Source organism: Mesocricetus auratus, unplaced genomic scaffold, assembly GCF_017639785.1.
Source record: "Mesocricetus auratus isolate SY011 unplaced genomic scaffold, BCM_Maur_2.0 Super-Scaffold_6730, whole genome shotgun sequence".
Classification (NCBI taxonomy): domain Eukaryota; kingdom Metazoa; phylum Chordata; class Mammalia; order Rodentia; family Cricetidae; genus Mesocricetus; species Mesocricetus auratus.
The window spans coordinates 106002252-106026804 of NW_024429184.1; positions in this window are offsets into that span (position 1 = coordinate 106002252).

Here is a 24553-nt window from a genome sequence, read left to right on the forward strand (position 1 = left end):
AGAATTTCTTCATCTGCCTCCATGTATTTTTGGAAGGGGGTTCTAGCTTCTCTGGGGTTGTAGATTGCTTGAACCTAGCTTATCTCTTATCTTTATAGAAAATGCTTTAAGGTAAATGTTTCATGAATTGAAGGTACAAGAGAGATTCCTGAAACTGAAAATAGGCTGAAGGCTTCCCTTCCCTTTCATGTTGCTATGCTGGGCTCCTCCGTGTGGGCTGCTGCCATGCTATGGATAGTTGCTGATGCAGTACCAAGTTCCAACTCTCAATAACGCACATACTCAAAATCTATAGGAGTAGAAATATTGAATTGAGAACCAATTAAACTAAAAAATGATATTATTACTCTACATGTGTTTGGATGTATGTATTTTGTGAATGCGTCTGGGTATGGGTGTGTGCAAGGTCAAATTTGGGGAGCTGGTTTTCTCTTCACACATTCTTTTGGGGCAAGATCTCTCCTCTTGTTTCCACTGTAGCTCTCAAATTTCCAGGATAGTCTCCTGTTTCTTTCTCTCATGTAGCCTTAGGAGTGCTGGATTTATCGGTTCATGTCTATACCATACCCAGCTTTTTATGTGGGTTCTGGGGGCCAAATGTAGGTTGTCAGGCTTTTTATCTCCCTGGCCATCTTTGTCCCTGGCCCTGCAGCCAATTAAACTTTTGACTCTGACTCAAATACATGGCTATATAATGTGCTTGGATGATTAAAATTTAAATAGTGTATTTGTACTGTCCTTTCAAATTTTGATACATGGCATGAAAAGGAATGAATGGCCTTAGTTTTCCAGTAATTTTATAAAGATATTTTCCAAAACGGGTTACCGTTTTCTATCTTGAAACTGTTCAGGAACAAATCAAATGTTAATGATGAATAATCTTTTAATACACTTTTAAAAGCATATTGATCTAAATTGTTCGGGAATCTGTGAGTCATTAGTTAGTATTCAAGGGTTGGCTATCATGTAATGAGATGACTTGTAGCAAACTCATTAAGGCACATTCAATTGAGAAAAAATAAATTGAATGTAGACTATTTGTAAGGCAAGCTAGGGAGACTAAAATGCGTAAGACACAGTCTTTGCCCCTAAGGAGCTTATGCATGGTAATAATTTTTACACGTCCACATAATCACCCTGGAAAGCTATCATCTTTCTGCAGTGAGATTACTCCTGCAAAGCACTTAGGGCCTTCTTCGTAGGAGTTGCCTTCAGAGACAATGTAGCACATTGACTTCTCGGAGTGCACAGGCACACTGCACTCAATGCCACATTCGTTTCTTCAGCACTCCTGCCAGCAAAATGTGGTTGCAAATCAAATCTCGACTCATATTTTTAGATGCAACCCTATAGATAACAGAATCAAATTAAGTTATGTGTCCCATAAGGCAAAATAGTAATAATTTCTGAGACTCATGAAATTTATGTAAAATCCAAGTTTCAGTGTTCATAAATAACATTTACTGCCATTTGCAATGCTTACTCGTGTCTTATGTACCATCTGCCCCTGCTTTCATGCCACAGTTGACTTCAGGAGCTCTTGCAGAGACCAAACACCTGAAGAGCACAAGCTTACTGTCTTGTCCCATAACTAAATCAGGCTTTGGGACCATACATTTGCTTTCTTTTAAGTATTCTTAAGTTTGATCTGCTATATTCTATGGATTTGACTTTGAATTGATTTATATTCCCTCTTCAATAATAAAACATTTTTACAGACCGAGATAATATTTCATTTCATGGACATTCAAAGAACTCTGAATCAAGTTTTGAAGGTATGCTCAAAATGCTCACAAACTCTGCGGTGAAGGAGGCAATCCTCAGATAGGATAGAAGGGATAGGGAGAAAGGAAATCATCTCAGTGGTTCACTAGTAAGGCCTGAGACAGTCATGGAGCAGTGTTTGGTCACAGCAGAAGCATAGGCCCACTGTCCTTTATCCACATGTCTTACTTGTAGGTCACGGTGTCTCTGAGGTGACTTCCTCACTTGTGAGCCCACTGACTGCCACTTTTCCCCTCTAGTGTTCTCTACCTCACGGCTACAGTGTGCTGGTGGCCTCCACTGTCAAGCTGTTTCTGAGAGTATTGAGTGTCGCCTCGACAGAATCTAGAATCACCTGAGAGATGGGCCTCTGGGGCTTTATCTTGACTGTATTAACAATCAGGGCATATACAATGCATGTGGTACCATTTCCTGGATGGGAGTCTGGCCTGTCAAGTAGGGAAAGGGGGCTGAGCAGCAGCATACAGGCAACATTCTCTGCTTCTTAGCCGTGGATGCAAGGTGACCAGTTCTCTCGAGCTCCTGTTGCCATGACATCCCCCCATTGGTGGACTGGACCTTGGAACTGTGAATGGAAACAAACCCTTTCTCCCTTAATTCACTTTTGTTGGAGTGTTTTATCAAGGCAACAGGAAAAGAAACTGAGATACTGATTCTGTGGATATTTTATAGCTCCCTGGATATTTCAGTTTCAGAAAGTTTGAGGGGAGGGGAGCTTTGCCAGTGGCTAAGTTGTGAAGTGTTCACTGTGATATGTACATCGCTTGTTCTAGGCCCTCTCTTATTTAGTGGGACAGTCAGTCCCTAAGTAACTTTAGAGTGAGCAGATAAAGCAGAAAGTCGTTCAGGAGAATCATCTGCTGACTCCTTGGTCCTCTGAGACCCTGGTGTAGGCTTCTCTAGGCATCAGATGTGCATGTATCCTTCCCATGATCAAGGAAGGCAGCCGAACAGCATCACTGTGGTGAATGTGGTCAGGAAGTGCCATCTGTGGTCCACCATTAGAGAGCTGACTTTAAGACACTCAGGGAAGGGGGAAACAAAGCTACCATTTAGTGTCATCCAGAAAGTTTGAAAGGGGAGAGCCATGTTGAAACCAAGTTTAAACTAGTCAGTAACCACCAGCCAGTAGTCCTCAAGCCCTGCATTGTCTTTTCCTCTGCAACAAAAAATTGACCAGTTTTCATTCTAAATTCAAGAGATTTGTATCTTTATAAGAATCATCCACTAACTCTCTCTCTCTCTCTCTCTATATATATATATATGTGTGTGTGTGTGTGTGTGTATGTATGTATGTATGTATGTATATATATATATATATCTTTCTCTATCTCTCTTCTCCTCTATAACTATTTTCTTGGTCATTTGCAAAACTTTGCCACCATTGGATATTTTAAGAAGACTCAGAATGAAGTAGGCAGTAATACCAAGGCAGGTTACTGTGCTCTAGAGAAGGGTGCGGGGCACAGAGAAACCAGAATGACCTAGGCTTCTGGATGGGCTCTATGGTTTGAATCCCACCACTGCAGAACCTCCTCCTTGACTTACCTGTGGGTCACATTTGCCTTTCTTTGGAACCTGGGGCAACTCATTGTAGTATAGATGGGATTCTCTCTGGAGTAAAATTTAACTCTTTTTATGGTCTGGTTGACTTGGTCTCCTCCAAAAACTATGGGAGACAAAGCAGGGAACTGTAGCAATGAACTTGGATCTTAGACCTAACCCAAGAAAGAGCAACTGTGAACAGACAGCTTGGATTGTTTTAAAGGTGGGTTACTATCTCGGATTACATACCAAGAGCTAAACATTATGATACCAGGAATGTAGGTATATGCCTGTAATTTCAGTGTTTTGGAGATAGAGCAAAGTAGGATTGAATGTTTGGGGCTATAGATGGCCAGGAACTGGAAATTGGATGGCCCAGAGACGTAGGATAGAACCAAACATGACTGGCCAAAACAAAAAAAAAGTCAATGAAATAATTCCTAATGATATTCTGCTATAGTAATAGATTGGTACTTAGCTCATAGCCAACAGAGAGGCTTCCTCTGGCAGAAGATGAGAGTAGATGCAAAGACCCACAGCCAAACATTGGGCAAATATTTGGGAACCCCTTGAAAGAAGGGGAGGAAGGATTATAAGAGTCAGAGGAGTTGAGGACACAAGGAGAACACTGTCTACAAAATCAACTAAGCAGGGCTCATAGGGACTCACAGAGACTGAAGAGGCAACCACGGAGCTTGCATGGGTCTACACTAGGTCATCTGTATGTATGTTATGGTTGTGTAGCTTGGTGTTCTTGGAAGGACTACTAACTGGAAATGGTGCTGGCTCTGACTCTTGCGGGCTCTTGTGATCTTTTTCCTCCTACGAGGTTGCCTTGTCCAGCCTTGATATGAGGGTTTGTGCCTAGTCTTTTTTTTATTTTGGTTTTGATTTTTTGAGACAGGGTTTCTCTGTGTAACAACCCTAGCTGTCCTTGGCTCTGTAGCACAGGCTAGACTAGAACTCACAGAGATCTGCCTGTCTCTACCTCCCATGTGCTGAGATTAAAGGTGTGTGCTACCAGTGCCCACCTGTGCCTAATCATATAGCATCTTGTTATGCCATATTCCGTTGATATACCTAGGAGGCCTTCTCTTTTCTGAAGGAAAATGGAGAAATGGATCTGTAGGAGAGGGGATATGGGGGAGGGGTGCTGGAGTAGTGGAGGAAGGAAAGGCTGCAGTCAGGATGTATTATAGGAAAGAATAATAAATAAAAATAAAAATCAAGTAAATCAAAGTAAAAAAAAAGTCTGAGGCCAGCCTGGGCTACCTACTGAGACCCTAAAACCCTCCAAATTAAATTTTGAAATATTGGTGGCTGAAGGGATGGTTCGGTGGTTAAGATCACTGGCTGCTCTTCCAGAGAACCCACATTCAATTGCCAGCACCTGAATGATAGCTCGCAACTTCCTGTAACTCCTGTTCTAGGGGATCTGACACCAATGCTTATAAAATAAAATTAATTATTTAAAAAATTTAGATATTTATTAGGACTGCAGTGAGAGCAGAGAAAGATATCCTTTGCACATTATTTTGTATTTTCTATTTTATGTGGAATTACCTTCTCTCTTTTTACCACTCATCCTAAGTTTGTCTTACTATAGTTGCTTCAAATCAAAGGAATGGACTGTGAGTAGCTGTCTACCAGTTAGTCATTACCTCGTTGTTCCTTTTATCATGAGAGAATGGGAAGGAAAAGCTCAGCGTTAACCTCCCTGGCCTGTAACTGTTTACGAGTGAGAAAGCAAATGTTCTGGTAACCACTGTGCAGAGCTACAGCATGATGGGAGAAATTAATGAACCCATCTAGATAAGACAGAGAAGCAGGAGATACATTTCAGCGCTCCAGACAGATTGGGGCAGCAGGGTAATTTCAGAGTAAGATATTTTGAAATTATACAGTGATCCCCATTAAAGAGATAGCAGCTGGTACCAACTTGACAAACCAGTGAATTTTATAGGGAAGATAAACTGCATATTTCTTGGGAAACCCAGCCAGACTGATGCCGGGGATTCTAGCAGAAACACTTACTGCTGTCAAGTCAACATGCATCCTAGACGACCTTTCCTAAATGGATGACAGTACATTTAGCAAACCCCCAGCAAGATATATTGACAAGTAGCTGGAGGTGAATCTTGGGAGGCTTTTGGTTTGCTAAGCCCCTCAGCTGCGATTGCTGAACTGTCTTAGTCTTGTGAAGCTGGGGAGACGCATCACTAACCGATGGTGAGCAATGGCTGCTTAGAGCATTGATCCTTGACTTGAATTTGCTGTTCTGCAGGTGTGTCTCTCCCTCACAGTTCAGCAATCATGCTCGTGAATTTGAACCTCAGGGTGGTCAAGATTCCCTGACTTCCATGGTGAGTGGTCCAGCTCTTCCTCTTGACCTGTGTTCAGCCAATGTTCTCCTTTGCTGCTTGAGGTCTTTACCAGGGAAACATGTTTCCTTTTCCCTGAGCATTGTTTCTTGTAAGTATTTCTCAATGAAAATAGCCATTGGGGATGATTACATCACAGTTACTATCTTTGTCTAGGAGCCACGGCAGTTTTGTCAGTATGTGCTCAGTTTAAGGCCCCTGTTCCTTTTACTGCTCTATGCAAGACACGTGTACCAAGCTAATCATTCACTGGTATTTAGATTTATTTTTTAAATAGGTGTCCCTGTTGCTCTTTCCCTGGTTATCTTCCAGCAACAACAATTAGACACAGAGGCCTGAAATGCTTCGCAAATGTGAGTGAAAGCTGGCCACGTCCCTGAGCAGAGAGCTGACAGACTTCCTCAAGTGACCTCCCAAGAGACTGAAATTCAAGGACAATGAGACTGAGCCCTCAAGCTGGAATGGAACGCCGACGAGCCCATCTTTCTCTGTAGCTCCATAACGAGGCAGGTTATTTACAGTGCCCTCTTTGCTTGCTGGCTCTGTTAGCGTTTTTCTTTTCAATTTGGACCTTGGCCCGTATCCTGCCCCTCTCACGAGGCACGTGCCATTTTGATTTTAAAATAATGGGAAGAACGCTCCATTGCTGCTAGTTGGTGATATGGCTCTCAAACTGTCCACAGATTGCCGAGTAAGTGAAATGTTTTGACAGAGAGAAATACGCGTTGTCAACACTGCTTTCCCCATGGTTGAGACGGGAAATTGAAACTGTACTTCAGTAGGGTTCAGATGTTGATGACTGCAATGATGTCCCTGAAACAAATGACTACGGACCATTTTGTTTTCATTTCTGTCCCATTCTTCTCTAATGAAATGCCCAGTTAAAGACATAGCTCATGTGCTTTCAAAGAGGCTTAGGAGGGATTCGGGGGTGGAACCGTGATGGTAGCAATTCCTTAACAAAGAAGAAATTTCAGAGAACAATGTCATGTTGTAATCTGCAGTGTCCAGAATAGTGACTGTGAAGAAATGAAGAACGAGCATGGCCTTTTTAAGATGGAAAGATTGAGTGTGTGAGGGCAGCAGAGGCATGCTATTGAGAGACTGATTTGTGGCATATCAGGTATTAGACACTGACTGAAAAATTAAGCTATAAAAAGGAAGTAGAATCCCCCCTAGAGTGAGACATTTAGGACAGCCTGTGCATTTGTCCCCCGATTTAGTGGAGTAAGGGCCTGCACAGCTGTGTGCTGCTTCCTGGAAGAACGAGGTGCTTTCAGTTTCCTTGGCAGGTTGCTCTTGTCAAGAGCTTGTTGGAACAGGAACACGGGCAGCTCACTGAGCCTTTCTCTTCACATTCAGGTCTGCAGTGTGGAAGCCGCTCTCTATTTTCTCGCCTGGAGAGCCATCCTGATAAGAGAAAATGTTGACAGCTGTGCCTTTCCTTAGTATCTCTGAGGAAACATTTCCCCCTCTTGTCAATCTCCTTCACACGCTGGGTAGAACAAAGGAAAGGGATATGGCTTTAGAGGGTAGCCCGATTTTCAACAGGCATCTAACAACCTGTATTTTCTAGAGTGTCTACACATGAGCACGTGTGAGCAATTACTACCCATACCAAGATGAGCAACACTGCCTATCCCTAAGTAGCTGAGCACATTGTCATTTAAACCCCGGTCATTTAGAAAGGGTATAAGAAAGGTAAAGATAAAGCAACATGGTTGTTTACACGGTTCACTCTAAGGGTTCTGAAATTAGACTATCCCGCATTGCATGGGTTGTAACAGTATATTTTAAGATTTCTATTTGCCTATCAATGGCACTTTTTTTGAGGCACTGTTAGGATGACTAAAGGAGGTATCACACACACTGTGTCTAGGGCAGTGCCTGCCTCTTGCATTTCGGTAATATCAGCTTTCTTCCATTTCTTTAAGCTGAGCCTGCATTTCCTGGAAGCCAGACTCAAGTCTCTCACAAGCATGCCCATCATAACAAGTGCCCATGAAGCCTACTTGGTCAGATGTGTAGTAGCTATAATATAAAGAAAACCAACTCATGGATGTGGTCATACAGTGATGATGGTTTTTTTTTGTTTTTGTTTTGTTTTTTTGTTTTTACAAGACAGGGTTTCTCTGTATTGTTTTGGAGGCTGTTGGTCCAGCCTGGCCTCTAACTCACAGAGATCCTCCTGCCTCTGCCTCCCAAGTGTTGGGATTAAAGGCATGCGCCACCACCGCCCGGCTCTGATGATGGGGTTTTTTTTTAAATCAATAATGATTTTTTTTATTCTTTTTTTTAAATTTAGATAAGAAACAAGGTTGCTTCACAAGTCAGTTCCAGGTCCCTCTCCTTTTCCCTCCCCTCCTCCCGTGCCTTCCCCCCATCCCCCCCCCGTTATCCCCTCATTCCCCCAGGGAGGGTGAGGCCCTCCATGGGGGTGTCCATAGTCTGTCATTTCATATAGGGCAGGGCCTAGACCCTTCCCCAAGAGTTCAGGGTGAGAGTGCACCTCACATTGTTCTATGGGAGTCTTTTCCCAATTTACAAACCCAAATGATTCTTTCTCTGCTTAAAGTATGTCACACAGAAGATATGTAGATAGAAGTTATAGACTTGTGGACAATATACTGCCTTTCTCATTCACCTGCTATATGGGGGAGAGAGATGTGTTCCAGCTGATTCTGTTGACCAAGACCCGAGGTTTTCTGGGTGGTACTCCACAATGCCCAGCAGCATTCATACAGGTTGATTGGACTGCCTTTTCCTGTGTCCATACATATGCTCTTCTGTGAATGTCATTGTTTGTTTTATATTATTTTATTATCAATATGCACTACAGACCAAGTAGGAAGGAAGGGGAAAGGCTGCATTGTCACAGGTGCTACACTCCTAAGAAAGAGTCCTGGTGAAGGCAGGGTTTTGCAGAAGGTAAATGGGAGTTCAAGGGCAGTTGGAATATTGCCTATGATTCCATAATTCAGTGTGGAAAGACACAAACGAATATGACACTTATAAAAATAATGCTTGGGATTGGCTCACAATGCTAAATAATTATGGAGTGTTTCCTGCTACTAGATCATGATGATCTTGGCTTTGGGTAAAACTGTCCTCTTGAATTCTGATTGTTTTATGGATAAGTTATGGTAGCAGGCAAAGAGGAAACTGGGCCAGCAAAGTCTTCGTATTTTTCTTTGTTATTGTTTTCTTTCTATCACTTTATAAGCCATTTTTAATGTTTTCCATCCAAGATTGAAGACAAATGTGTCAGCTTTGGCCACTTAGAGTCTACCCATCTTTCAAGGGACCTACCAGATTGAGCATGGTGTTGGGTAGCTGTGTTGGTAGAGCAGAGCTCAGAGTTCTGTCACATGGAGCTTTCAAGATATGACTCAGGTTCTGGGGCCATGGGAATCACTGTTCAAAGATTTTCATGACTGTCCTCTCCCTCCCCCATTTGAAACTTATGGTTTGAAAATAGAGAAGCATACAAATGCTGCAATCTGGTTTGCCAATAAGCGTCTAATTGGTGGGTGTGGGAATGTTTTTGCACTTAATTGATAAGACGTTCAAATTAATGAAGATCTCAGATGTTTGGCTTTGGTTTTGGTTTCGAAAGAACTAATAGTATTATTGCTTAATCATTTATTTTTGACAGTGTCACAATACAATGTTGTATTTTGTTCATATTCATCTCCATTATCCTCACCTACCTACCCACTTCCCTCCTTTCCAATTAGTCCTTCTACTTTTATGTCGTGTGTGTGTGTGTGTGTGTGTGTGTGTGTGTATTTAGTTTCCCAAGTTTAGTTATGATGGCTTTACAATAAATTTAGTTTTTCACTAACATTTCTGGAAAGAGTATCTTTGTGGAAAGGCTGATTTTGAATAAAGCAAGTCTAGTTGGAAGCATACCTTATTTAAAAAAAAACTTTATCCACACATGCTTCTTGGGTTTATAAAAGTATGCTTTAATGGATACATGGATTCAGTAGCCACAATCATGACCATTTCCTTTAAGGAAGTCTTTGGGTAATTCATTTATTTTATAACATCAGGTATTGAACTCAGAACCTTGTGTGTCCTAGGGAACTGCCCTAATAGGCTATAGCCACAGTCATCATTTTCCAGGGGGAGGGGTATTGCAATGTGACCTCTTTTGCTTCCATCCTTTTGTCATTTGCTATTTAGGCAATAGAAAGACAACTTAAACATGACCTTGTGGAAATCACTTCACAGTTTTAAGTGCATATAGCATGAAATGCCAGTGTTGAACTAGGCAACAACTCAGGTCCTGGCAGCAAATCATGTCTCCGATTTGGATGCAGACAGGGAGGCAGCTGCCATGGGCAGAGCCATGTATGTACATCCATGTTGTACTTTCTCATCGTTTGCCTTACAATTCCCTTCTTGCCAGAAAAATACCATTTCATCATAGGCAGGCCTTAAAATTCTTCTCCTTCCAAAGTGAGCTTTTGGATTTTGTGAAAACATTGTTCTGGATAAAATGGAACAATTAGAGAATTATTGAAACATTATTTTTAGGTCTGTGTATTATTCCACGAACCCATTCCCTTTTTCTCTTCTTTGTCAAAGGATTTGGGTAGCGTGTTTCTTTAGCTTTTATCAAATATCTTTTTTCCCTTTCCTGTTCAAAATAAACCGTGTTTCCTTTTCCCCAGCCAGATGAAAGCCCGAATATTCTGCTCTTTCTGATACTAAACTCCCGTGATGGTGGGACACAGGTCCACGTCACTCATGATTGTCAGTTTCAAAGGATAATTTGGAGACTGTAGCATGAAAAGAAAGCTTCAATTTTCCTCTTCAGATCTTTCCAATAGACACTGCCTGTGTATTATTTCAGAAAATCCATTCAAAAGTAAACTGTTTCCTTCCCTGACTGGGCACAAAATCAAGAAACTGCAGATAATGCATTGTTGTTTTTATTATGCATCATTTCGCTGCTGACACTGAAGCCATCAAATATTGGGGAATTTACAACTAGGGAGGTCCAGCCATCATGCCTGAAGTGAAGGACAGAATATTCTGTTATTCATTCCCAGATCTGGTCCTTTATGATCAGACAGTAAGCAATATACTTATCAAAGTCAAAATAACCTTCACTTTATTTCACTTTACACTTGTGCTTAATTGGCAGACTAAAAATGCATAAATCATCTCTCTCTTGATCATGGGATGCAGGCTGAATTGATGGAACTTTGAGGATTTTGAAATTTGCTGAGAGTGATATGTGCTATAATGAAGAAGTGGAAAAGTCCTTGGAGCTGAAAACATCATACAGTCTAAATATGTAACACTGTTTATGAAATATATAGGATATGTTTTTTTTCTTCCTATTTTCAATTCTGGAGACAGAGTTTCTCTGTGTAGACCTGGCTGTCCTGGAACTCGCTTTGTATATCTGGCTGGCCTTGAACACACAGAGGTTCACCTACTTCTGCTTCCCAAGTTTTATTTCTTTTGAATCATGGCTACAGCTAGCAGCTCTACTTAAATACTCTGGTGCACAGCTGCAGAGGTTTCGATTCTGGAACCTAAAGATATGTCCTTGAGTCCCTGACCATCCTGTGAAAGGGACATATGTGTCTATCTACTTCTCTGTAAAATGGTAATAAAGAGTTCTGACACTTATAAAAATGTTTTAAGGATTAAATGAGATTCTACACATTGAAAGACTCTTAACACAATGTTTATTACATCTTGAGACCTGGAGAAATGTTACCATTGTTATGATTACTCCCTGTTGCCCTCTTCTTATTACTCGAAATAACAGTAATTCCTAGAGTACCCATACATAAGGCATGAGGGAAATGTTATTCCCAGTTGAGAAATATATTATCTTTTCTCTTAAAGAGCTGGGTGCTAAATGAGTGGTATAAAATTTGGGTATTTTTAGTTGACTTCAAAAGCAGACAGAAGCAATCAAGATAATTCTTGATAATGCAGTTGGCTACTATGCTTAACTCAAGCTGTACTTTATCAAACACATAGGATGCATCTTGCATCACTTATACAGTGGCCACATGAACAAACAAAATTAGGGCTGCTCATTTGCAAATAGGCTGGTTCTCCCATGTGGGCAGTAAGTCTGCTGGCTGCACATTTCAGTGGGGGACAATTGTAAAGGACAGAATGGCCAGAAGACGATCTCTACCTCCACTCTGGGAAAAGCAACTGGAGTCCACCATTGGGCCATTGGTCCTAGCTGAGACCTGCATTGACAAGTGTCTTCAGAGCGGTAAAATCCAAGCGTCAGCATTGACTCTTCACTGTTGTCAGAGGTACTCTGTAATGAGAGAGGTTGAGTTTCTAAGTGGTAAGTGAGAACAAGGGTCTTGAGAAAGAAAATACGAGCAAGTGAAATAACTGACCTGAACAACTGGCCTGGCAGCTTTGTTGTTTGGTTGTTGTTCTGTGTGGTCTCACTGTAAGATTAAGTTTATGCTAATGAACTATTAATGGGCTGTAATTTCAGGCAAATAGTTTATTCAAATATCATAAGACAAGCAATTTGGAATGAAAATTACAGTTTGAGTATTTTTCCAAAACTCTTTAAGGGTAAAACTGTTGAATCTGTTCATGAATCTCTCTCTCTTACACACACACACACACACACACACACACACACACACACACACACACACACATACACACACACACCCCAACCCCTGTAAAGCAAAAGTCTTATCCAAATCCCTCAAGAAGTCCCATTCAATCTCCATGTGTGCTGCATAAAACTTTCCTGGCTTTCTCAGTGTTGTGAAAGGAGAAACCAAAATGCATATTTCTAGGTGCAGGAAACCCTCATGGGAAGGACCATAAAGCCCAGGAAGCCATCAAATTCAGAATTGGATTCTGGACTGCGAGTCTCCAGAAGCTCAAAGCCACAGGCAAGTGTATGTGTGTGATGGGAGTGGGCAGGCAGGAGAGACTTAGGAAACGAAGTTATTGGTTCATAATTGCCAACTACAATGTGTCTGTTGTCTGCTGGGCTTCAACACCTCCAGCTCTGCCTTCTCTTCTTAGATTGTTTATTGCTTTCTGAGTGTGAGCTTGCAACTGATGGAAAATGCAAACTTTAACACAACAGCATTAAATAAGAAAAGGATTTTCTATAAATTTTAAAGAGATGTCCTCAACTCGAATTTTGATCTGAACAAGAAACAGACCACCGAATTACTATGTTTCCTGCCAAGGTCCAGCACTCTCCAACCCAACACTTTTTGTAGTACAGCTGCTTCACTGGACCAAAGAGGGAAGATAGAACTAGTTTGCCTTCTCTCCATAGGCTTGATATTTAGAAGCGAGTCTGTGTGTGGGTCAGCTTTCCAAAAGACTTCCTGTTTCCTGCTGCTGCTGTCTCAAAAGGGCCTGTGTTTTCACAGCCATCATGAAGCTATGAAGGAGTGCTTGTTACCAGATTTACAGCTCTGATTTATGTACATCCACAGTAGGCTCCGCCAATGTCTGTGCCAAGCTCTACCCTGGCCTCTCACAGTGTAGCTAGAGCACATACATCCTGAGGAAACTCAGTGCTGCTGTCTTTGATGTACTTTTTGCCTTTAAGTCCTCCCCACTCTTATGCCTATTCTCTAGGCCTCTAGCCAGTGCCACGTCGTCTGTGTGAAGGCCAAGGGAGAGCTGAGCCTTCCTGCCTGTAGGATCTTGAGAGACTTCAGGTGCTGCACAGAGTTCAGCTGGAATAATGCTTTACTGTGATTTGCACCCAAGACCAGAGACAGCCCCATGGCACGCACATGTATCTACTTACCCTGACAGTATTTGTGAGTACTGTTCTCTAATTATGGCAGCATGTTCACTTTGCTTCAAATTTAACTGAGCCTCAACCACTCTTAAAGGGATTAACAGGACTTCTTATGCTTGCTAGTACTAGGACTGAAGTCGTCTTCCATAGAGGAGTGAAGAATTCCATCAATAAAGAGTTGATCAAGTTGGGTGAGCCCTTGGAGACCAGAGAGAAAAAATGTCACATATGTCAATCTTGGTCCCACAGGCTAGCTTTCTGCTGGGAGTTTATCAATTTTAAACTATTAGTGAATGTAATTCTTTAAGACAAGTTAGCTCCTAACATGGGGAGGGGAGAAACAGCGCAGGGCAGGTGGTCTCTGGCTGCACATAGCCTCTCCTGCTGGCTCTCACCCTCACCTACCTTCCCCGGCCTTCTTGCCTTTGGATGCTCACCAAGAAGCAGAGAAAGTACTTGTGGAGAAGAAGAGTGTGAAAAGAAAAAGAGCTTCCAAGACGGATCCTGGGTGGCAGACTGCTAGCAGAATGCTTGTCACTTATGAACACGATGGAGTTTCTCTTATTCCTTCTACAATCCTTCGTACATTGCTGACTCTATGCCAGGGATTATGCCCTGAGGATAATGAACTGTCATCATTAGTCACATCAACATCATTACCAAATGTTTTCATGAGCCTGTGCATGCTCTGGGTTCCAAGAGAGTTAGCTTGAGTGGCCGACCTGAACTCTGTGTGAAAGACAAGACGCACAGACATGTAGGCAGGCTTCTTCTTCCTGTTTGCAAAGGAACCGTTTCATGTTGTTATGCTAAATTACAGTAGATGCAGTTCCTCACGGGAACATTTGTTGGTACTTAGTTATGTGATTGTGTTCCCTACAGATTATAGCTTTTTACTTTCTGTTCTAACATACTTACCCACTTAAGTTTCAAAATAGAAATGAAATACTGGTGTATCTTCCTTTTTCAAGAAAGATGTATGGGCTTCTTATATTACATCCGACAGGTTAATCTGGTTTTCCAATTGCAATGGGAAACTTTACAAACGCGATGAAATAAATGCATGCAGGGAAATATTTCAACCAGTTGCTACCAGTAGATGAAGTCTGATGTGGTAATTGCTAACCAAATATTGGATCACGGTTCTTACTGAGGCAAAATCACTTACCATGGCATGTCCATGGTTACAATATTGTGAATGACAGAAGAGTCATTTCTGTTCTCTAGTTTCAATTAGCTAAAGATGCGTCCTGGGTATTTTAGAAGGCTCATCTTATCAATATTGCTATTTAGAAATGGTTTACAATATTGTTACAGACTCTGCTAACCTTTTTCTCATTAAAGCTTTCATCTTTGTTTCCACTGTAAATTCTATGGTTGAAGGCTTTAAAGATGCATTAAATATTTATTTCAAATCCCTGTATTTGTATAAATGTGTGTACAGGTGTGTGTGTCTGTGTTGTATTAAAATATTTTCTAAGGTCTAAAACCCCAGAAGTTACTGCTTCTGGATGTGCTAGTTAGTCTTTCTTTGCTCCTATGTCAATGCCCAGTTTCTGTCCCACAAAAACATATAGGTCAATTGCTACTTAAGAAATGGACTTCTTTTACCTATTGATTATTTCTGCTTGAAAATGAGTCCTGCATTCTCTATGAGCAAATCTGATGTCTTACAGCTGTGACATTTAATCGTTCGGCTGCTTCTGATGTTAATGCTCCAGCTGTTAGTCATTTTTTTGATGAACATGAGAAGTTCTCACACCACTCAGTTCCTGACAGAGAGTGGTTGGAAATGGTGTTTGGAGAAAAAGGAGTTTCATGTCCTCTTGACAAGTATATTCAAGGAAACCTTGACAAATGACATCTCTGTGGCTTAAATCCCATTTTTTGGTTCTAGCATTTGAAAGATGACATTTCCCAGGAATGACAGAGGGATGGGAAATAGTTAATTTAGCCACCCAGGAAGACTGGCCACTGGATACAGGCTCTACAATTCTTGGATATTTTGATCTGCTATGTACTTGTGTCTTACCAATTAATGGTTGGGGAAGTGATAAGCTTTTATGGTAGTTTTTGTTTTAAACTTTGAAGGACCCATAAAAATTACCCATTTTTAGAACTAGCTTACAATTGTGGTGTGATGTTTGTCATACGTAAATTTATAACACATTTTATGTTAATAGGAATTACTTATTGTCATTGATGGTTTACAAGTAAGAAAAGCAAAACTGAGTTGTGAACCAGGAACCAAGTGTCTTTTCATCTTGAAACCCCATCCTGCATGTGAAGTTTCCAGTGTGTTTATGTTTCTACCCTGAGGTAAGTGAAGGCCCAGAGGGCACTCTACCACCTTTACAGCACCAGTCCTTCTGGATTCAGGATACCCTATTTTTCTGTTAGGCACATCTTTCTAAGCAATGGTTTTATATTGTGGAAATACATTGAGTTGGCAGAGCCTGTTCCTTTGTTGTGTAACTTATCCAGTCTACATTCAAGACCCATAATAAGGATTCTTTGGAGGCTAGTAAATTGAATAACTGTGTTCTATGAGTGCATGAATCTGTACTTAGAAGACTTGGTCCGGCAGTGGCTTGATATAGGTTGACTCAGATAAACACCCCTGCCCAGCTAAATGTGTGATGTCCTTTCAAAGTAATAATTAAAAATATTTGTTTGATATTTAGCATGGATGAAGGAAATGTTTCTTCTGAAAAATATGAAAAAGTTTATGTCTAAAATATGAGTCTTCATACATAAGATTTCCAAAGTAGAAAGCTTATTAAAGGATAGTTTTCAGCTATGGGGAAAAATGAAATCATGAAATTCGCAGGTAGATGGATGTAATTAGAAAAGCCCATATTGAAACGGGGTAACACAGACACAGAAAGGCAAATGTCAAATGTTTTCTTTTTTTCATTTGAGATTCCCAGGTCTTCTGATATGAGCATATGACATGGAGTAACTGCAGAAACTTGTAATGTAAAAAGGGATTCTTGGGGGGCATGGGTGGGGGTAACAGAGAGGGGAATAGAAGGAAACATGTGATTTGAAAGGGGAAATGGGAAAATAAGGGGGCCCTAATTAGGAAGGGGGAGCTAAATACACAAGAAGGAAGGTAATGTAATGTAATGAAAAAATTATAAGAAATCACACTATTAACTATCTGCCTAAGAATAGCCACAATACAAGTAAGCTGGTATATAAAGATACATATGTAGTTTAAATGAAAATTGTCCAACTGGGCTGACAATGCTCTCCTCAAGAGGCATAGACTATCCAACAAAACCCCAAACCAGGCATGAGAAATTCTCTTTTCAGTTGTTAGTCAGGTTTTTCTGAGACACTACCAAAATTATAGGTTATTGCCATTGCTTTTTGTTGCCACCCCCAAGAGGTGGAAGGTAAGGACCTATTGCTGAAGATACCATGCACTTCAGACACGGAGCCCAGACACCCTGAGCTAGGTGTGACCTGAAAGCTTCCTTCCCAAGGTGTAGTTTTCATGGTACCAAAAGAAGCCATGCGAGCTTCCAAAGGACGATAGCATCCCATCATCCCATTCAGCTATGATGCCTATGAACCAATACAATGACCAGTATGGCGACAGTAGCTCGGATACCTTAGTGGTAACCAACAGCTATCTAGTGGGACTAAAGGCCCACTCAACCAGAGAGAAATCATGCCTGGTTCTGGAAAGCTAGTCAACTCTCCAGGGCTAGTCAAGTAATGAATATTGGAGGAGAATGACAATTTGCCACTTTTGTAAATTAGCATAATCCCTAACTACCCTGTAATCACAAAGAGGGGTAGTTCTCATCTCTCATCGAAGAAATTTCTCTTTGTAACAGATGGAGACCATAAGGAAGGTCGCCAATTTATCAAAATGCAAAGATGTGGAGCTCAGTCTCAACTGATGTATCTACGACACAACTCCTGCCCCTAAAGTTCAGGGAAGATCTCAGATGAGGAGGCAGAAAGACTGTAAGAGCAAGAGAAACAGGAAGTTTGAAGTGACATTGTGTCTGCTAGAAATGTCAGGGAAGCTATACCCCTGAAGTCTCACCAGCATGGCTCTCTGAACATAACCTGAACACGGACCACACCAATGAACACGGTAACATGAAAGGGGGAAAGATCATGGGACCTTAATTCTAGACAAAGAACTAGACCACTAAGAAATAGCCTTCTTCAGGGAAGAACACATCAGTTGGTTACCCACTACCAAACGGTCAGCCTGAAAACACACACACACACACACACACACACACACACACACACACACACACACACTCATACACACACACACACACATACACACACACACATACACGTATATCATTATACAGACTGAGCAGGTTGTAATTACATTTATAGCCATATATTTATGCACAAACATGTATATATATACATATACATATATATATCCATGTACATATACAAAGAAAAAGTGACTATGAACTTGAAGGAGAGCAAGGGGCATATTTGGGAGAGTTTAGAGGGAAGAAAGGAAACAGGGAAATGATATAATTAAATTATAAGCTCAAAAACTAAACATTGATTTTTAGAAAAGAGGACTGAGGATATAACTCAATGGAAGAATACTTGTCCATTATGTACAAGGTCTAAGGATCAGTCCCCAGCTACACACACACACACCCCTCACATGAGAGAGATTTAAAAAAGGAATTCCATAGTTTCCATAAGCTACTTTAGAAATAACTTTAACAATCAATATTAAAAGAAAGCAAAATGATGGAATTCCCCATGGCCCTCAAATTTTACAACTAGCTTAATTGCTTTTTGCCTGTATTCAGAAGCATGCCATGAAAATTATTCTCCTTAATAAACTATTTTAAATGAAAACAAAATATATGTATGTGACACATGTAAGAAATATACAGTATATTTGCACATGTTTTCTGTCTATAAATAATCAGGTAAAAATAAATCATTTACCTCAAGATCAAAATTCCACATATCATTCAGTAGGAGTTGGAACAGGCTGTGGCTGCTAGGTTACTAGACTCTCAGGGGTTGATCTGGCAGACCTCGGGGATGGTCGCTTTCTGCAAGATAAGGTACAATTTACATCACTGAAACCTCAGAGATAATGGGTCCAAAGTAGCTGAGAAGAGATTTTCTTGCCACTTAAGGGCACTATCAATTTGAGCACAAGTGTTTCCATTCCAATTTTGTAGTTACTATAAAACCATGTTGAAAATCCAAAATAACTGTTAGCCATCTTTCCAATTTACTCCGATAGTATGTTTGTGTCAGGGTTGTCCACCAATTATCCTGGTTTGGCATTTTGTCACTTTTGCCAGATTGTTCCACAGGTTTACAACCTGGCTGAATTGATTTATGGTCTCTGGAGAGGTATATAGCTTCTAATACTGACAAAGCCAATCAATGCCTGAAAGAAGTATGGATCTGTCTCTATGCAGCAAAGTGATGTCTGGAGGACTTTTTGAGGTCACTCTTCTCTTAAAGGAATGAGGGGCCTGATGCTGTTATGTGGACCAGAGGCATCTTCCCAAGCAATGCTCAAAGGTTGGTGATGCATTAGAAACACGTGGTTCTTGAGCTTGTGAGAGGTACTGCCAGCAGCCCTCATCCAGTCCTGGTAACTCAGGTTGTCCTAGAATGAGACCTGGGCATTGGTAGTTTAACAGCTCTGTAGGTAATTTTTACAACCTCCTCTTCAGAAAAGATCCCCAGATAATTTAGCAAGGACTGAGAATCAGTAATTGAAAGTGTGGCTCATTTGTAGGGTAGCTTAATAAAAGGATATTATTATTTTATTAGAAATTACCCACTATCTAACAACAGTATGGTAGGCATCATGAACAAACTGTTGCCTTGATAGTTTTAGAGCAGACAGTCTGGATGTGATGGCTAAGTCTGCTACAACTCTGATGTTCTCTTCTCACTTCTAGAGATGACTCCTAAATTAATGGTTTGCATTTACTAGGGAAATGAAAGCAAATAGACTCTAACAATGTATAGAGATCAATCACTTAAGGTATTTCTTTTTTGTGACTCTGAAATCCAATGACTTCCAAGAGTGACTTCTGCTTATGCTAACAGGCTGCTAAATACTTTAGTATTTCAGTGTTTCGTCATTCAGGGGAAGGCAAAGTTAGGAGGACCACGACTTTGCCTCAGTTGTCCTAGATGCTAACCGAGGCACAGGAAGAAGTCTGATTGCTTGCCTTCCTCAGTTCTGGGATCCCATGATGCTAGAGTATCCTGGGTATGATAATGTGAGTCTGGAATTGAAAGATTTCCCTCCTAGCAACAACTTGAGTCACAGGCAGCTGGAAATATGATTGGTCAACAGTATCTCACAGCTCTTTCACCTACCACAGGTAATTCTGCCTCCCCCTCCCTACCTCCCCAACCCCTGCCCAGTTACATCATTATTAGTAATACAACGTCCCTTTCAAATCCCTCCAAAATCTCCATGGGAAATCTCACTAGAGAAAACTTACTCTCCTCTCTTACTAGGCATATGAGCAACTTCTCACTATAGGTGTCTTTTCATTATAATTATATAATAAAGCCAATGACTTTCTAAGTGTGTGTGTCTCTTAGAATCAGCATCATCTGGAATTGTATATCATCAGCAGCAGCATCATTTACCAGTAGCCATGGTTTGGACACGACTTTTCTTTCAGAGTTTCCTTTGCTGGCAGCCTTGTTTTCAGTGTATCAATAACAACGATTGGAAGAGTCTAAGAAGAGAAGCCTGTTGTGGGGGTTGTCTGACTACTGGGGCATCACACTTGGAAGAGATTAATGCTCACGTTGGAGGATGAGCTTGTTTATAATGAGCTTAACTATGTACTTTGTCCCTAATGCTTATAGCCAGTTCCCTTTCCACTCATTTGCCACATTATGGCATTGTTAATGTGGTCCTCATCAGTCCAAGTGGATGGTGTTGTGTGATCTCGGACTTTCAGGCTCAAAAACTTTGAGTCATAGAAATCTCTTTTCCTTGAAAGTTCCAGCCTCAGGTAATTTCAACGGCCCTCTGTTGCTGTTACAAAAGAAGTTAGGTTAATATGGAAAATTGGTGGCAAGGAGTAGGATTGCTGCTACAGCTGTGGATATTAAAATGTAGAAATGGCTTTGAAGTGGTAATGGAGAGATGTTGGAAGAGTTTTGAAGAACAGTGTTTTACTAAACACGGAAAATTTTGGCAATCCGGATGAGCACCCGGGAGATAGAGGTAGTAAGAAACTAGTCCCAGATAGACATGAACAGAAATCAGACCCCACAGGGAACCAGAGCAAAGCTAGCCCTTTTCCTCCCCGGCAAAGAGTTCACTGCTGTATGTGCATGCCCTTCAGACTGCGGAAGGCCAAGTTTAAGAGGGATGAACTGGGATGTGCATTCCTAGCTAGAAAACTTTTCTTCATGTGGCATGGTTATTATCAGCTACTTTATTATAATTTACAATGAAACCCAGTAGCAAAAACGAAGCAGAAAATGGGGAAGATTTGAGAAATTCACAGGTTGTTTAAAGTGATGACAAAATCCTGTATGTTTGGGACAGTATAACACAGTCAGATGGCTAGACAAAGGGATCCAGGTATTATAAGACAATGGGATAAAAGGTCTCCAGGTCGACTCGGAAATCTTTGTAACTGTTATCCTATCACGGTCCTAGATGCCTCAGCAGTGAATGTTTTCAGGATAGCCTCTATTAGGTTCACATACCAGGGCTACCTTAGGTCTCTGATTTCTGCTTCCTGGGGAGGTATTCGGAAGCTTCTTTAACCACAGTTCATGGAGGCACAGGCATGACTGAGGAAATGCTAGATGGAGACAGTGACAGGAAGTTGCATCCAGATGGTATGCAGATGCAGGCGTGATCGGGTCATAGTGGCCTCCTGCTTCTTTTGTGATTTCAAAGAAAAGCTAAGAAGTCAAGTAGAAATTGCTTTGAGATGGAGCCACTGCGGAGATTCTCCAGCGAGCCCATGTGTCAGGAGAGTATAGATGGAGTCCATGATTGGGCCACTCATGGCAGACAAAGTCAACCTAGAACCCGTGACTAGCAAGGCTTGATGTGGGGCTTCCTGAGCCCTTGGCACGTATGTCATAAGGCACAGAGGTTGTCCATTTGGAGTTTGAAGACTTAATGTCTGTTTTCTTTGGCTTCCAGTCTGGTTTTGGACCAGTTATTTCTTTCTACTTCCTTATTTCCTCTGGAGTAGCAATGCTTATCCTATCTTTGTCCTACCACAGAATCATGGGCAAAAGTGACTTGTTTTTACTTTATAGCTCACAGCTAGGTTGCCTCAGGTCTCAGATGTAGCATAGGACTTGGCCTTGATTGATACTGGAACACATGAAGATTTGGGCATTTAGAGATGGAATAGATTTGCGTTGGAGAAACAAATGAACCTTAGAGACTAGAGAAGGAATGCTATGTCTTGGAAAAAGTTGACCTCTAGGGGTTCATATGCTGGAGGCCTAGTACCCAGTTCAGCAAAAGCAAGGAGTGTTGGAACAGTTAAGACAGACACAAGGCTTCATGGGAAGTTGCTAGAGCATTGTGGGTACTGCCTTTGGTAGGTATTAGTGGTGGTTTAGAGAATTAGCATTTAGGAGAGCAAGATGTCACTGGAAGAGAGTATCTCACATCCTAGTACCCCTTTGCACATGACTCTTTCTGCATATCTGTCCTTCTGGCATAAATCAAACATCTGAAGCTCTGTCTCTCAAATCTCTCACTTAAATAGAGCTCTTTTTTTTTGTTGCTCTTTTCTTTCCCTACCCCTCTTCCTTCCTTTGTAATTTTTTTGTTTATAGACAAGGCTTTACGCTGTAGTTTTGGCTGGCTTAAATCCCATGTAGAGCAGCAGGTCAGGATAACTTTGAACTCTTGACAATACTTCTGCCTCTGCTTCTAGAATGCTGAAATTATAGGCACAGCCAAACCAGTTTTTATAAAATAAGTACCTAGCCTCATATATTTCCCCACAGCAACAGAAAAAAATCCCCAATCTACTAATTAACTATTTTGCAATACTTTAATTCCCCCAGCACCATTTATCATTCTTTAATTTATAGAACTTCAATAGCTAAATTGTACATAACTCTTAATTTATGTCAAATACCCCTCTATTCATTTTTCAAAATATTAATTTACATAGTTACCATATGAAGTATTATTATTTCCCTCTTCTACAGAGATAAAAATTGAACAGATAAAGCTAAGTAACATACCAAAGTGATGAATAATCAAAAACAAAAAAATACCAAAAATTCCTCAAGAACCAGAAGTAGTGATGCTTTTAGATAACCCTGTAATCCCACTTGGGAGGTGGAGACAGGAGTATCAGTAGTTCAAGGCCAATCTTGGCTACATAGATACCTCTTGAGCTTCACAAGGCTCTAACTCAAAAGTATTTTCCCTTTGGATAAATGCTACAGGTGAATATATAATGTAAGCAACTGTCATTTCCGATTACTTCTGAGTATACAACTATAGATGGTTTCTATTTTTTTGTTGTTAGCAGAAAAAAATCAAAAATGCTATTGCAAAGCACTGAAGTGCATATTTCAGAGAAGTCCTGGAGTAAGTGCATAACTTCTAGAAAACAAAGGAGTTGTAGTTTTATTTTTTTATTTATTTTCCAACTTTTTTGAAATGCAGAATTTCATACATACAAATAATGAGTTTTGATCAAACCCATCCCCTATTGCCTTTTTTCCAATTTCTCTACTATGTGTCTAACCACGTTTCCCTCCCAACTTTATATGCTTTTTTGTTTTAATTTTAAAACTATGGAGTCCATTTAGTTCTACTTGGGTACCAGATCATCTGCTGGTGCATGGATAACCACTGAGGGGCTTGAAGAAGGCTTATTCTTTCTCCCCCTGCTATCAGTTGTCAACAGCTTCTCAACTTTGAGTTACACTGTATGAGCAACTCACCCTTACGATGCTGTGGGTTTGACTGGTTTGATCTTGTTACAGTCTTGTGAATGTAGTCACAATCACTTTGATTTCATGTATCCAATGTGATGTCTAGCCAATAATGTTTTGATTCATAGTCCACTATTTCTGGATCTTAGCTCTAGTCTTTAAACCCAGTGGTTCTAAACCTTCCTAATGCTGTGACACTTTAATACCGTTCCTCATTTTGTGGTGACCATCAACGATAAAATTTTCTCATTGCTACTTTATAATTGTAATTTTGCTGCTGTTTCGAATTATAATGTAAATATCTGATAATGCAGGATATCTGATATGTGACCCCCAAAGGGGTTGTCACCCACAGGTTGAGGATGGCTGTTTTAACTCCTTTCTAGGAGTATATCTGAGCCTTGTGTGTGTGTGTGTGTGTGTGTGTGTGTGTGTGTGTATGTGTATGTGTGTGTGACATAGATGTTCCATTTAGAGCCACGCACTCCACAGTCTCTTATTATCTGCATGCTGGCCATTTGTGGGTCTCTATGAATTTTGTCATCTACTGAAAAAAGCTTTTCTGAAGAGGGATGATTGATGCAATAATGTGTGGGTATAAAGACAAGAACTTAGGGAAATTTCCACACTATGCCACTTAATAGAATAATGATACTATTAGGTTCTCGACAAGGGCCTATGACCTAGCCAGTTCCAAGTTTTTGGTCCAGTGGACAGTTTCAGGTATGAGTTATTTCATGTAACAGGATCTAAATCCAGTCAGAAAGCGGTTGCTTATTCCCATAACATTTGTGACACATACTAAATAGGTATCAACTGATGAATGGATAGTAAATATATGATACATATACACAGTGGAATATTTTTTCAGCTATATATAAAAATGAACTTATGAAATTTGCAGGGTAAACAGATGGAGCTGGAAACACTCACTCTGATTGATGTAACACAAACCCAAAAAGGCAAATGCCACATGTTTGTAGATGTCTGGTTTGTGGACCTGTAATGGTGGCCACACCCATTTGGGTGTGGCTTCAGGTGGGCAGAAACAGAAAGAGGGGAGCTTGAGGTGTGGCTTTCCTTTGCAAATTTTTACCTCTGTGTCGGTGGATCTGGTAAG